At 50.6% G+C, this 12730-nt stretch overlaps 1 long non-coding RNA gene across 1 annotated transcript; it reads left to right on the top strand.

Annotated features, from left to right (window-relative positions):
• The first annotated feature begins 4729 nt into the window (after nucleotides 1-4729).
• On the top strand, nucleotides 4730-8669 carry LOC142092538 (uncharacterized). Its single transcript, XR_012677111.1, has 3 exons — nucleotides 4730-5545; nucleotides 5635-7717; nucleotides 7807-8669. It is a non-coding gene; the product is annotated as an uncharacterized LOC142092538 (long non-coding RNA).
• Nucleotides 8670-12730: the final 4061 nt, after the last annotated feature.

The raw sequence follows: 12730 nt of genomic DNA, 5'->3' as shown, positions 1-12730 counted from the left end.
TGTGTAGTTTGTGTGGTCTGTCTTCTGTGTCTTAGGCCTTCTGCAGGTCTCTGTCCTCTTTGTGCTCGAGGAGCACAGCACACGCCTCAAGCACCATCCCTAGGATCTTGAATGCCTCTACTCATTGGTGTAGCACCAATAGGGTGATTTTTCCTTGCATTACAAGCTGAAAGCGTGGATTGGTCTTGTGTCTCAAATTTTCCGGACAGTCATCTTTTGCAGCATCCTTCCCGGCTGTGTGACTAGCTCTGCTCTATAGCCATATGTTTTCGTGGACTGGAATTGTTTCCCTGCATCCTTACGTTCTCAGGTCTTGAGGCCAGGCTTCTTGTGTGTACATCCTCTCAGTTTTGAGAGCAACTCCTTGTCACGGGTCATGACGCTCTACTCTCTCTGGGGTTGCCACAGAGCCTCTTCACGTCACCGTCACAGTCCCGCAGGTCGTCTTGCCTGATCATGTCTTCCGTCTGGGTCACATTCTTCTTGCCGCGATTTTTCTCTCATCTTTGAGGCATGCAGTTTAGTGTTGTGTAGTGTTGGTCTGTGCACGTGTGTGGCTTGGAGCAGCCCTGTCCGGGGTTGTAGAGTCAGGGATAGGTGGAATAGCCATAAGAGTCTATGGTTAATACGTTGATGCGCCTAGACCGTTGAGGCAACGGCTGTACAGTCATCTAGGACTCAGTAGCTGTTGGCAGGCTGTGTGGACAGCTCTTTTAATGATGTTTTATGGGGATGAGCTGAGCCATGTGGGAAGGGCTGTTCAGGGGTAGTGAAGCAGATTGAGTCTCAAAAGTGTTAAGGCTTGTATGTGTAGGGGTAAATGTTTGACTTCTAAATTTTGTTTAATGACAGTATGTATAGTTGGATTCTAGATAGTATTCCTACATTGAAACAAGTCCTCTGGAATTGTTAAACTATTGCTCTGCATCCGGGTGACTCATTCAATATTGTTTTTGCAGATGCAGAAGGAAGAGCTGTGCAGGGTGATGGTCAAGAGGTGAGCGGAGCACTAGAAGAAGGTGGGTTGGTGGGTGGTATTAGAGGGAAGATGTGACTGGTGGCTATATGACTACATTATGGTATTTCTATTTTTCTTTTAATTTGAAGGTGCAAAGGGAGGAGCAACGTGGGCTATGGGCACTGGAGCTGACTCGGGCAAGGTGAGTGGTGATTGGTGGGCTTAAGTAGCGGTTATGTTTCAGGTGTCGTACTGCTGGTGAAGTTGTAAGCAACCCTTATTGTTTGGGTCTTACAGGTGGTGCACAAACCTTAAGATGGCAACTGAAGCTGACGGAGGCCGGGTGAGTGAGCTGTCAAGGTAAAGGAGTGCGAGACATGAATCGGTGTGGGCAGAGTGCAGTTTTGGGCAGTATCTCAGCATGTGCCTTTTTGCTTGAGTTTCTGCAGGTGCCGCACGCAGGCTCGAAGGGGCGATGCTGCCACATGCTGGTGAGGGGCCTGAGAAGGTGAGGCGGTTGTGGTCCGGGTTGGCATCTAATAGCAAATTATTACATGGCAACTCAGTGAAGTGTTTCTCTGTGATCTTGCAGGTGCTATGCGGGCTACCTTTTGAATGAGATGAGAGTTTGAGGTGAGCTGGGTAGTAGAGAGGAGGAGCATGGGACTGGTGATTTCCACAAATGCAATGTTAACTTTGTGTGTCTTGGTATCTTAGGTGCCACAAGTAATGGTGCCCGACTCTGGAATTGGCATGGAGCAGGCAAGCGCAATGCCACGGCTCTTGTGAGGATGAGGGTGTTGTGGAAGAGAGCGGTGTCTACTGTCATGATGCTTACTGCTGGTGTGTGTGTTGGTTTTTTTTTTTTCAGATACTGAAGAGGAACCTGGTGACTGCAGGAAAATATCAGCTACTCAATGTGTTTTTTGTCAAGGATTTATTCACACCCCTGCCCCTCTGAAAGCTAAGTTGAGGGACGATGGCTGGGGAGGGGGCAAGGAGACAAGGTTGGCAACTGCAGGAAGGTGCATTTAAAGTTACTTAGGGCAAAGGGCTGTCCAGGAACAGTCCCCTTTGGGCAGTTAAAGGGAGCAGGTTACTCTTCAGCATGAGGCTAGGACAGGGCAGTTCCAGCCTGTGTCTGTTGTTGTGTAGTTTGTGTGGTCTGTCTTCTGTGTCTTAGGCCTTCCACAGGTCTCGATGTCCTCATTGGTCTTTGCGCTTGAGGGGCACGGGTGCCATCCCTAAGGTCTCGAATGCCTGCACTCATCAGCATAACACCCCAGAGGCACTTCTTTTCTTGCATTACAAGCTGAAAGCGTGGATCGGTCTCGTGTCTCGAAGTTTCCAGACAGTCATCTTTTGCGGCATCCTTCTTGGCTGCAGGAGCAGCTCTGCTCTCTAGCTGTCCGTTTTCACGGACTGGGAATTCTTCCCTGCATCCTTAGGCTCTTAGGTCTTGAGGCTAGTCTTCTTGCTTGCACATTCTCTGTTTTGAGAGTATCTTCTTGTCACGGGCCATGAGGTTCAAATCCTTTTTCTGGGGTTGCCACAGAGCCTCCTCATGTCACCGTTATGGTCCCATAGGTTGTCTTGCCTGACAGCGTCTTCTGTCTGGGTGTCATTCTTCTTGCCAAGAGTTTTCCCTCCTCTTTGAGGTGCATTTTTTGTAGGGTTCCATGTAGTGTCGGTCTGTGCGTGTGTGTGTTTGGCTTGGAGCTGCCCTGCCTGGGAGTGTAGAGTCAGAGGGAGGTGGATTAGCCATAAGAGTCTATGGTTAATACATTGATATGCCTAGACTGTTGAGGCAACGGTTGTACAGTCATTTCAGACTCAGTAGCTGTTGGCAGGCTGCGTGGACAGCTCTTCTGATAATGTTTTATGGGGATGAGCTGAGCCATGTGGGAGATGCTGTGCAGGGGTAGTGAAGGAAATTGAATCTCAAAGGCATTAAGGCTTGTATGTGTATGGCTTAATCTTTGATTTATAAAACTTGTTTAATGGCAGGAAGTATAGTTGGATTCTAGATGGTATTCCTATAGGGAAACAAGTCCTCTGCAATTATTAAGCTATCGCTCTCCATCCAGGTGACTCATTCAATATTGTTTTTTGCAGATGCAGAGGGACAAGTGGAGCACTACAAGAAGGAGGGTTGGTGGGTGATATTAGAGGGAAGATATGATGGGTGGCTATATGACTTCGTTATGGTATTTCTATTTTTTAATTTGAAGGTGGAAAGCGATGAGCCGTGTGGGATATGGGCACCGGAGCTGACTCGGCCAAGGTGAGCGGTGATTGGTGGGCTTAAGTAGCGGTTATGTTTCAGGTGTTGTATTGCTGGTGAAGTTATAAGCATCCCTTGTTTGTGTTTTACAGGTGGTGCGTAAGCTTCAATGTGGCAAACCAAAATGTTGGAGGTGGGATAGCTGAGCGGCAAAGGTAAAGGAGAGGGAGACAGGAGTCACTGTGGGCAGGCTGCAGTTTCAGGCAGTATCTCAGCATGTGCCTTTTTGCTTGGGTTTCTGCAGGTGCCGCACGCAGGCTCGAAGGGGCGACGCTGCTGCATGCTGACGAAGGGGTCCGAGAAGGTGAGGCGGTTGTGGGCCGGGTGGGTGTCTAATAGCGAAGTATTACATGGCAACTCAGTGAAGTGTTTCTCTGTGATCTTGCAGGTGCCGAGTGGGCCGCCTTTGGAATTGGATGAGCCTTTGAGGTGAGCTGGGTAGTAGAGAGGAGGAGCATGGGACTGGTGATTTCTCACAAACGCAATAGTAACTTTGTGTGTCTTGGTATCTTAGGTGCCACAAGTAATGGTGGACGCAGCATCCAACTCTGGAATCGGCGTGGAGCAGGCAAGCGCAATGCCATGGCTCTTGTGAGGATGAGGGTGTTGTGGAAGAGAGCGGTGTCTACTGTCATGATGCTTACTGCTGGTATGCTCTTTTGTAGTTTTTTTTTTTCAGATACTGAAGAGGAACCTGGTGACTGCAGGAAAATATCAGCTACTCAATGTGTTTTTTGTCAAGGATTTATTCAGACCCCCAGCCCTCTGAAAGCTAAGTTGAGGGACGATGACTGGGGAGGGGCAAGGAGACAAGGCTGCTAACTGCAGGAAGGTGCATTTAAAGTTACTTAGGGCAAAGGGCTCTCCAGGAACAATCCCCCTTGGGCAGTTAAAGGGAGCGGGTTACTCTTCAGTGTGATGCTAGCGTGTGCCGGGCAGTTCCAGCCTGTGTCTGTCGTTGTGTAGTTTGTGTGGTCTGTCTTCTGTGTCTTAGGCCTTCCTCAGGTCTCGATGTCCTCTTTGTGCTCGAGGAGCACAGCATGCACCTCGGGTGCCATCCCTAGGATCTCGACTGTCTGTACTCATCGGTGTAGCACCCATCGGACGCTGCTTTTTTTGTGTTACAAGCTTAAAGTGTGGATTGGTCCTGCGTCTCAGAACTGCAGATGGTCATCTCTTGCGGCATCCTTCTTGGCTGCAGGAGCAGCTCTGCTCTCTAGCCGTCCATTTTCATGGACTGGGATTGTTTCCCTGCATCCTTATGTTCTTAGGTCTTGTGGCCAGGCTTCTGGTGTGTAAATCCTCTCAGTTTTGAGAGTATCTTCTTGTCACGGGCCATGATGTTCTTCTCTTTTTCTGGGGTTGCCACAGAGCCTCCTCGCATCACCGTCACGGTCCCATGCGTCTCCTTGCCTGAACGGTGTCTTCCGTTTGGGTGTCATCATTCTTGCCGAGAGTTTTCTCTCCTCTTTGAGGCGCATTGTTTGTAGGGTTCTGTATAGTGTTGGTCTGTGCATGTGTGTGTTTGGCTTGGAGCTGCCTTGCCTGGGGGTGTAGAGTCAGGGGGAGGTGGAATAGCCATAAGAGTCGGTGGTTAATACGTTGATATGCCTAGACCGTTGAGGCAAAGGTTGCACAGTCATCTCAGATCGAGTAGCCATCAGCAGGTTGCGTGGACAGCTCTTTCAATGGTGTTTCATGGGGAGGAGCAGAGCCGTGTGGGAGGGGCTGGTCAGGGGTAGTAAAGCAGATTGAATCTCCAAGGTGTTAAGGCTTCTATGTTTGGGCCTTAAAGGTTGTGGGTTGTTTGGGTGTGGTGTTTTTTTTTTAACGGCAGGATGTATTGTTGGATTCTTAATGGTATTCCTAAATGGAAAGATGACTTCTGGAATTGTTAAGCTATTGCTCTGCAACTGGATGACTTCTTCGACGTTATTGCTTTTTCAGATGCAGAGGGACAAGCCACGCACCAAAGGGTGACGTAGGAGAGGCGAGTGGAGCGCCGTAAGAAGGTGGGTTGTTGCATGGTATTAGCGGGACGATGTGACTGGTGGCTGTATGACTACATTATGGTAATTTTTTTAATTTGAAGGTGCAAAGGGAGGAGTAACGTGGGATACGGGCACTGGAGCTGACTCGGGCAAGGCGAGTGGTGATTGGTGGGCTTAAGTAGCGGTTATTTTTCAGGTGTCGTACTGCTGGTGAAGTTATAAGCAAGCCTTGTTGTTTGGGTCTTACAGGTGGTGCACAAACCTCAACATGGCAACCAAAGGTGACGGAGGCCGGGTGGGTGAGCTGTCAAGGTAAAGGAGTGGGAGACACGTATTGGTGTGGGCAGGCTGCGGTTTTGGGCAGTATCTCAGCATGTGCCTTTTTGCTTGGGTTTCTGCAGGTGCCGCACGCAGGCTCAGAGGGGCGACGCTGCCGCATGCTGACGAAGGGGTCCGAGAAGGTGGGGTGGTTGTGGGCCGGGTGGGTGTCTAATAGCGAAGTATTACATGGCAACTGAAGTGTTTCTCTGTGGTTTTGCAGGTGTCGAGCTGGCCGCCTTTGGAACTAGATGAGCATTTGAGGTGAGCTGGGTAGTAGAGAAGAGGAGCATGGGGCTAGGGGTTTCTGGCAAGTGCAACGGTAATTTTGTGTCTCTTGGTATCCTAGGCATCAGAAGCGATGACAGCTGCAGCGTCTGAGTCTGGTATTGGTGTGGAGCAGGTGAGTGGAATGCAACGGTGTGTCTCAGGCGGGGGATGCTGTGGGAAAGGTCCATGTTGACTGATGTGACACTGACTGGTGGCACTGTTGTGCATGCATTGTTTGTGGTTTTTTTTTTTTTGCAGATGGTGAAGAGGAACCTGGTGACTGCAGGGTTAACCCAGTGGGCTGATTGTGGTTTTTCCTTGTAGAGAATGGATTCAGATTCCTGGCCCTCTGAAAGCTAAGTTGAGGCGCTGGAGGTGGGTCGAGGGAGGGAGGGGACCAGGTTGGCAATTGCATGAAGGGGTTTTAAAGATAGTGTAGGGCAGGGGGCTGTCCAGGAACCGTCCCCCTTGGGCAGTTAAAGGGAGCGGGTTACTCATCAGCGTGATGCTAACGTGAGCCGGGCAGGGCAGTTCCAGCCTGTGTCTGTCGTTGTGTAGTTTGTGTGGTCTGTCTTCTGTGTCTTAGGCCTTCCTCAGGTCTCGATGTCCTCTTTGCGCTCAGAGCACAGCACGCACGTCGGGTGCCGTCCCTAGGATCTCGACTGTCTGTACTCATCGGTGCAGCACCAATTGGATGCCGCTTCTTTTGCGTTACAAGCTTAAGGTGTGGATTGGTCCTGCGTCTCAGAACTTTCTGGACACTCCTCTTTTGCGGCATCCTTCTTGGCTGCGGGAGCAGCTCTGCTCTCTAGATGCCCATTTTTGCAGACTGGGATTGTTTCCCTGCATCCTTACATTCTTAGGTCTTGAGGCCAGGCTTCTTGTGCATCCATCCTCTCAGTTTTGAGAGCAACTGCTTGTCATGGGCCGTGAGGTTCTACTCCTTTTTCTGGGGTTGCCCCAGAGCCTCCTTGCATCACTGTCACGGTCCCATGCATCGTCTCGCCTGAACGGTGTCTTCCGTTTGGGTGTCGTCATTCTTGCCGAGAGTTTTCTCTCCTCTTTGAGGCGCATTGTTTGTAGGGTTCTGTATAGTGTTGGTCTGTGCATGTGTGTGTTTGGCTTGGAGCTGCCTTGCCTGGGGGTGTAGAGTCAGGGGGAGGTGGAATAGCCATAAGAGTCGGTGGTTAATACGTTGATATGCCTAGACCGTTGAGGCAAAGGTTGCACAGTCATCTCAGATCGAGTAGCCATCAGCAGGTTGCGTGGACAGCTCTTTCAATGGTGTTTCATGGGGAGGAGCAGAGCCGTGTGGGAGGGGCTGGTCAGGGGTAGTAAAGCAGATTGAATCTCCAAGGTGTTAAGGCTTCTATGTTTGGGCCTTAAAGGTTGTGGGTTGTTTGGGTGTGGTGTTTTTTTTTTAACGGCAGGATGTATTGTTGGATTCTTAATGGTATTCCTAAATGGAAAGATGACTTCTGGAATTGTTAAGCTATTGCTCTGCAACTGGATGACTTCTTCGACGTTATTGCTTTTTCAGATGCAGAGGGACAAGCCACGCACCAAAGGGTGACGTAGGAGAGGCGAGTGGAGCGCCGTAAGAAGGTGGGTTGTTGCATGGTATTAGCGGGACGATGTGACTGGTGGCTGTATGACTACATTATGGTAATTTTTTTAATTTGAAGGTGCAAAGGGAGGAGTAACGTGGGATACGGGCACTGGAGCTGACTCGGGCAAGGCGAGTGGTGATTGGTGGGCTTAAGTAGCGGTTATTTTTCAGGTGTCGTACTGCTGGTGAAGTTATAAGCAAGCCTTGTTGTTTGGGTCTTACAGGTGGTGCACAAACCTCAACATGGCAACCAAAGGTGACGGAGGCCGGGTGGGTGAGCTGTCAAGGTAAAGGAGTGGGAGACACGTATTGGTGTGGGCAGGCTGCGGTTTTGGGCAGTATCTCAGCATGTGCCTTTTTGCTTGGGTTTCTGCAGGTGCCGCACGCAGGCTCAGAGGGGCGACGCTGCCGCATGCTGACGAAGGGGTCCGAGAAGGTGGGGTGGTTGTGGGCCGGGTGGGTGTCTAATAGCGAAGTATTACATGGCAACTGAAGTGTTTCTCTGTGGTTTTGCAGGTGTCGAGCTGGCCGCCTTTGGAACTAGATGAGCATTTGAGGTGAGCTGGGTAGTAGAGAAGAGGAGCATGGGGCTAGGGGTTTCTGGCAAGTGCAACGGTAATTTTGTGTCTCTTGGTATCCTAGGCATCAGAAGCGATGACAGCTGCAGCGTCTGAGTCTGGTATTGGTGTGGAGCAGGTGAGTGGAATGCAACGGTGTGTCTCAGGCGGGGGATGCTGTGGGAAAGGTCCATGTTGACTGATGTGACACTGACTGGTGGCACTGTTGTGCATGCATTGTTTGTGGTTTTTTTTTTTTTGCAGATGGTGAAGAGGAACCTGGTGACTGCAGGGTTAACCCAGTGGGCTGATTGTGGTTTTTCCTTGTAGAGAATGGATTCAGATTCCTGGCCCTCTGAAAGCTAAGTTGAGGCGCTGGAGGTGGGTCGAGGGAGGGAGGGGACCAGGTTGGCAATTGCATGAAGGGGTTTTAAAGATAGTGTAGGGCAGGGGGCTGTCCAGGAACCGTCCCCCTTGGGCAGTTAAAGGGAGCGGGTTACTCATCAGCGTGATGCTAACGTGAGCCGGGCAGGGCAGTTCCAGCCTGTGTCTGTCGTTGTGTAGTTTGTGTGGTCTGTCTTCTGTGTCTTAGGCCTTCCTCAGGTCTCGATGTCCTCTTTGCGCTCAGAGCACAGCACGCACGTCGGGTGCCGTCCCTAGGATCTCGACTGTCTGTACTCATCGGTGCAGCACCAATTGGATGCCGCTTCTTTTGCGTTACAAGCTTAAGATGTGGATTGGTCCTGCGTCTCAGAACTTTCTGGACACTCCTCTTTTGCGGCATCCTTCTTGGCTGCGGGAGCAGCTCTGCTCTCTAGATGCCCATTTTTGCAGACTGGGATTGTTTCCCTGCATCCTTACATTCTTAGGTCTTGAGGCCAGGCTTCTTGTGCATCCATCCTCTCAGTTTTGAGAGCAACTGCTTGTCATGGGCCGTGAGGTTCTACTCCTTTTTCTGGGGTTGCCCCAGAGCCTCCTTGCATCACTGTCACGGTCCCATGCATCGTCTCGCCTGAACGGTGTCTTCCGTTTGGGTGTCGTCATTCTTGCCGAGAGTTTTCTCTCCTCTTTGAGGCGCATTGTTTGTAGGGTTCTGTATAGTGTTGGTCTGTGCATGTGTGTGTTTGGCTTGGAGCTGCCTTGCCTGGGGGTGTAGAGTCAGGGGGAGGTGGAATAGCCATAAGAGTCGGTGGTTAATACGTTGATATGCCTAGACCGTTGAGGCAAAGGTTGCACAGTCATCTCAGATCGAGTAGCCATCAGCAGGTTGCGTGGACAGCTCTTTCAATGGTGTTTCATGGGGAGGAGCAGAGCCGTGTGGGAGGGGCTGGTCAGGGGTAGTAAAGCAGATTGAATCTCCAAGGTGTTAAGGCTTCTATGTTTGGGCCTTAAAGGTTGTGGGTTGTTTGGGTGTGGTGTTTTTTTTTTAACGGCAGGATGTATTGTTGGATTCTTAATGGTATTCCTAAATGGAAAGATGACTTCTGGAATTGTTAAGCTATTGCTCTGCAACTGGATGACTTCTTCGACGTTATTGCTTTTTCAGATGCAGAGGGACAAGCCACGCACCAAAGGGTGACGTAGGAGAGGCGAGTGGAGCGCCGTAAGAAGGTGGGTTGTTGCATGGTATTAGCGGGACGATGTGACTGGTGGCTGTATGACTACATTATGGTAATTTTTTTAATTTGAAGGTGCAAAGGGAGGAGTAACGTGGGATACGGGCACTGGAGCTGACTCGGGCAAGGCGAGTGGTGATTGGTGGGCTTAAGTAGCGGTTATTTTTCAGGTGTCGTACTGCTGGTGAAGTTATAAGCAAGCCTTGTTGTTTGGGTCTTACAGGTGGTGCACAAACCTCAACATGGCAACCAAAGGTGACGGAGGCCGGGTGGGTGAGCTGTCAAGGTAAAGGAGTGGGAGACACGTATTGGTGTGGGCAGGCTGCGGTTTTGGGCAGTATCTCAGCATGTGCCTTTTTGCTTGGGTTTCTGCAGGTGCCGCACGCAGGCTCAGAGGGGCGATGCTGCCGCATGCTGACGAAGGGGTCCGAGAAGGTGGGGTGGTTGTGGGCCGGGTGGGTGTCTAATAGCGAAGTATTACATGGCAACTGAAGTGTTTCTCTGTGGTTTTGCAGGTGTCGAGCTGGCCGCCTTTGGAACTAGATGAGCATTTGAGGTGAGCTGGGTAGTAGAGAAGAGGAGCATGGGGCTAGGGGTTTCTGGCAAGTGCAACGGTAATTTTGTGTCTCTTGGTATCCTAGGCATCAGAAGCGATGACAGCTGCAGCGTCTGAGTCTGGTATTGGTGTGGAGCAGGTGAGTGGAATGCAACGGTGTGTCTCAGGCGGGGGATGCTGTGGGAAAGGTCCATGTTGACTGATGTGACACTGACTGGTGGCACTGTTGTGCATGCATTGTTTGTGGTTTTTTTTTTTTTGCAGATGGTGAAGAGGAACCTGGTGACTGCAGGGTTAACCCAGTGGGCTGATTGTGGTTTTTCCTTGTAGAGAATGGATTCAGATTCCTGGCCCTCTGAAAGCTAAGTTGAGGCGCTGGAGGTGGGTCGAGGGAGGGAGGGGACCAGGTTGGCAATTGCATGAAGGGGTTTTAAAGATAGTGTAGGGCAGGGGGCTGTCCAGGAACCGTCCCCCTTGGGCAGTTAAAGGGAGCGGGTTACTCATCAGCGTGATGCTAACGTGAGCCGGGCAGGGCAGTTCCAGCCTGTGTCTGTCGTTGTGTAGTTTGTGTGGTCTGTCTTCTGTGTCTTAGGCCTTCCTCAGGTCTCGATGTCCTCTTTGCGCTCAGAGCACAGCACGCACGTCGGGTGCCGTCCCTAGGATCTCGACTGTCTGTACTCATCGGTGCAGCACCAATTGGATGCCGCTTCTTTTGCGTTACAAGCTTAAGATGTGGATTGGTCCTGCGTCTCAGAACTTTCTGGACACTCCTCTTTTGCGGCATCCTTCTTGGCTGCGGGAGCAGCTCTGCTCTCTAGATGCCCATTTTTGCAGACTGGGATTGTTTCCCTGCATCCTTACATTCTTAGGTCTTGAGGCCAGGCTTCTTGTGCATCCATCCTCTCAGTTTTGAGAGCAACTGCTTGTCATGGGCCGTGAGGTTCTACTCCTTTTTCTGGGGTTGCCCCAGAGCCTCCTTGCATCACTGTCACGGTCCCATGCATCGTCTCGCCTGAACGGTGTCTTCCGTTTGGGTGTCGTCATTCTTGCCGAGAGTTTTCTCTCCTCTTTGAGGCGCATTGTTTGTAGGGTTCTGTATAGTGTTGGTCTGTGCATGTGTGTGTTTGGCTTGGAGCTGCCTTGCCTGGGGGTGTAGAGTCAGGGGGAGGTGGAATAGCCATAAGAGTCGGTGGTTAATACGTTGATATGCCTAGACCGTTGAGGCAAAGGTTGCACAGTCATCTCAGATCGAGTAGCCATCAGCAGGTTGCGTGGACAGCTCTTTCAATGGTGTTTCATGGGGAGGAGCAGAGCCGTGTGGGAGGGGCTGGTCAGGGGTAGTAAAGCAGATTGAATCTCCAAGGTGTTAAGGCTTCTATGTTTGGGCCTTAAAGGTTGTGGGTTGTTTGGGTGTGGTGTTTTTTTTTTAATGGCAGGATGTATTGTTGGATTCCTAATGGTATTCCTAAATGGAAAGATGACTTCTGGAATTGTTAAGCTATTGCTCTGCAACTGGATGACTTCTTCGACGTTATTGCTTTTTCAGATGCAGAGGGACAAGCCACGCACCAAAGGGTGACGTAGGAGAGGCGAGTGGAGCGCCGTAAGAAGGTGGGTTGTTGCATGGTATTAGCGGGACGATGTGACTGGTGGCTGTATGACTACATTATGGTAATTTTTTTAATTTGAAGGTGCAAAGGGAGGAGTAACGTGGGATACGGGCACTGGAGCTGACTCGGGCAAGGCGAGTGGTGATTGGTGGGCTTAAGTAGCGGTTATTTTTCAGGTGTCGTACTGCTGGTGAAGTTATAAGCAAGCCTTGTTGTTTGGGTCTTACAGGTGGTGCACAAACCTCAACATGGCAACCAAAGGTGACGGAGGCCGGGTGGGTGAGCTGTCAAGGTAAAGGAGTGGGAGACACGTATTGGTGTGGGCAGGCTGCGGTTTTGGGCAGTATCTCAGCATGTGCCTTTTTGCTTGGGTTTCTGCAGGTGCCGCACGCAGGCTCGAAGGGGCGACGCTGCCGCATGCTGACGAAGGGGTCCGAGAAGGTGAGGCGGTTGTGGGCCGGGTGGGTGTCTAATAGCGAAGTATTACATGGCAACTCAGTGAAGTGTTTCTCTGTGATCTTGCAGGTCCCGAGTGGGCCGCCTTTGGAATTGGATGAGCCTTTGAGGTGAGCTGGGTAGTAGAGAGGAGGAGCATGGGACTGGTGATTTCCACAAATGCAATGTTAACTTTGTGTGTCTTGGTATCTTAGGTGCCACAAGTAATGATGGCCACAGCATCTGACTCTGGAATTGGCTTGGAACAGGCAAACGCAATGCCATGGCTCTTGTGAGGATGAGGGTGTTGTGGAAGAGTGTGGTGTCTACTGTCATGATGCTTACTGCTGGTGTGTGTGGTGTTTGGTTTTTTTTTTTTTTTTTTTTTCAGATACTGAAGAGGAACCTGGTGACTGCAGGAAAATATCAGCTACTCAATGTGTTTTTTGTCAAGGATTTATTCAGACCCCCAGCCCTCTGAAAGCTAAGTTGAGGGACGATGACTGGGGAGGGGCAAGGAGACAAG

The sequence above is a fragment of the Calonectris borealis genome, chromosome 24, assembly GCF_964195595.1.
Source record: "Calonectris borealis chromosome 24, bCalBor7.hap1.2, whole genome shotgun sequence".
Classification (NCBI taxonomy): domain Eukaryota; kingdom Metazoa; phylum Chordata; class Aves; order Procellariiformes; family Procellariidae; genus Calonectris; species Calonectris borealis.
The sequence above is the reverse complement of the archived record's forward strand: the minus strand, read 5'-3'. Positions and strand labels throughout refer to the sequence as shown.